The sequence below is a fragment of the Scylla paramamosain genome, chromosome 22, assembly GCF_035594125.1.
Source record: "Scylla paramamosain isolate STU-SP2022 chromosome 22, ASM3559412v1, whole genome shotgun sequence".
Taxonomy (NCBI): domain Eukaryota; kingdom Metazoa; phylum Arthropoda; class Malacostraca; order Decapoda; family Portunidae; genus Scylla; species Scylla paramamosain.
In genome coordinates this window covers 18,670,701-18,672,429 of record NC_087172.1, presented here as the reverse complement: position 1 = coordinate 18,672,429, position 1,729 = coordinate 18,670,701, and the positions used below count along the sequence as shown (strand labels likewise).

At 39.4% G+C, this 1,729-nt stretch overlaps 1 long non-coding RNA gene across 1 annotated transcript in view; it reads left to right on the top strand.

Annotated features, from left to right (window-relative positions):
- LOC135111730 (uncharacterized) overlaps positions 1–1,218 on the top strand; it is a 15,961-nt gene extending 14,743 nt beyond the window's left edge. Inside the window, exon 2 of the long non-coding RNA XR_010273891.1 lies at positions 1–1,218. This exon is cut by the window's left edge and continues 1,586 nt beyond it. This is a non-coding gene — a long non-coding RNA (uncharacterized LOC135111730).
- The last annotated feature ends 511 nt before the right edge of the window (positions 1,219–1,729 follow it).

Below are 1,729 nucleotides of genomic sequence, written 5' to 3'. Positions count from 1 at the left end.
ATCAAGGACACCGTGGTTGAAATTAAGTAAACATTCCATACCTCACGACAGTGATTATGGCATCAGACAGACACACACCATACAAGCATCACCAGAGAGAGAGAGAGAGAGAGAGAGAGAGAGAGAGAGAGAGAGAGAGAGAGAGAGAGAGAGAGAGAGAGAGAGAGAGAGAGAAACAGTACCCCTAACAACAAAAAACAACAAAAAACGCCACATTTTTTTCTCTCCCACAAGCAATGGCAATACACATTTATAATCCTTCCAGTAACGATGTAATTCCAGCAAACGATAAAGCAAAGCATGATAAAATCTATACCATCCCAATTCTCCACATCTATACCATCCCAATCCTCCACATCCCTGTTCTCTCACCCATTGTTTACTGTGAGTTCTTTACTATTTAGTGGTACAATATGTAAATAGTTCTTAGTTATGAATAAACAATTCTGCTATTTTCCCCATATAATCTAAAGAATAAAAAAAAAAAAAAACTGGCCATTTATAATTTTCCTCTGGCTGTGTATCTTTTTCTTTTTTTTTCATATTATGCGCTTATATAAGTGTGTGCGTGTGTGTGTGTGTGTGTGTGTGTGTGTGTGTGTGTGTGTGTGTGTGTGTGACAAATTCTCACGAGAAGAAAGAATGAGTGTTAAGAGTACGGTAGAAGGAAGAGGAGGCGAAGGAGGAAGAAGAAAGGAAAAGAAGTGGATTTTGTTTTGTCCTTGAATCCTCCTCCCTCGCGCTCCCACGGCTTCGTCATCGCGACTAGAGGGACTTCCAACTCTGCTTACTCTTCCCTGTTTTACTTCGTTCCCTGCTATACTACAATCTCGCCTCTTTATTATTTCGCACCAACAAACTCCTTTTTTTTTTCCTTGTTTTCTTCATCCCTTTCCATAGATCCTGCCTTCCTGTTCTTTCGTATTGCCCATCTTTCCTAGCTCTTTCTTACCTGTCTTTCTTTTAAAACTTCTTTTCTTTCCAACTTTGTTCTTTCTTCCATTCAATTTCTCTTGTTTCTTTGATCTCTGTATTTTTTTTTTCTTATCCATGCTCCGTTTTACCCATCTTTCTTCTTCGCATTCTTTGTCTTCCTCCAATCTATTTCATTTTTCTTTCCCTTCCGTCTTTCGTCTTACCCAACTCTCTCTCTCTCTCTCTCTCTCTCTCTCCCTCTCTCTCTCTCTCTCTCTCTCTCTCTCTCTCTCTCTCTCTCTCTCTCTCTCTCTCTCCTTTACCTGTAATGACCGGAAGTAAATCTAAATACCCTAAAAATCAAGACCAAGGGATGCATTCTCTTTTTAAGTCTTCAGCAAAATATATATTATTGTATATAACTTGGTGTTCTTTGTGGTTCCGACGTTAAGGCGCTGTTTATTTTTCAGTTAGGAATTTGATTCCCTGCGAAGACCTCTCATAGTATATTTATCCCACCTTCAGATCCATCACTCAATGTTTATATTTAGCAAAGAGGGTATAACATTTCGTCTCATCCAAATAAGAGCCATTATAGCTTCCTTGATCACCTTTCGTGTGTGTGTGTGTGTGTGTGTGTGTGTGTGTAGAGAGAGAAGGGAAGGAAGGAATAGTCATCTCCGTTTATTTGGCCATACCCTGAGAACCAGCCAGTCTGCATGATACTTCCTTTCCATTATCTTGTTTATGTACTTAAATGCTTTTTTTTTTCTATTGAGGGACAGAGGACGGATATGGTGTGTGTGTGTGTGTG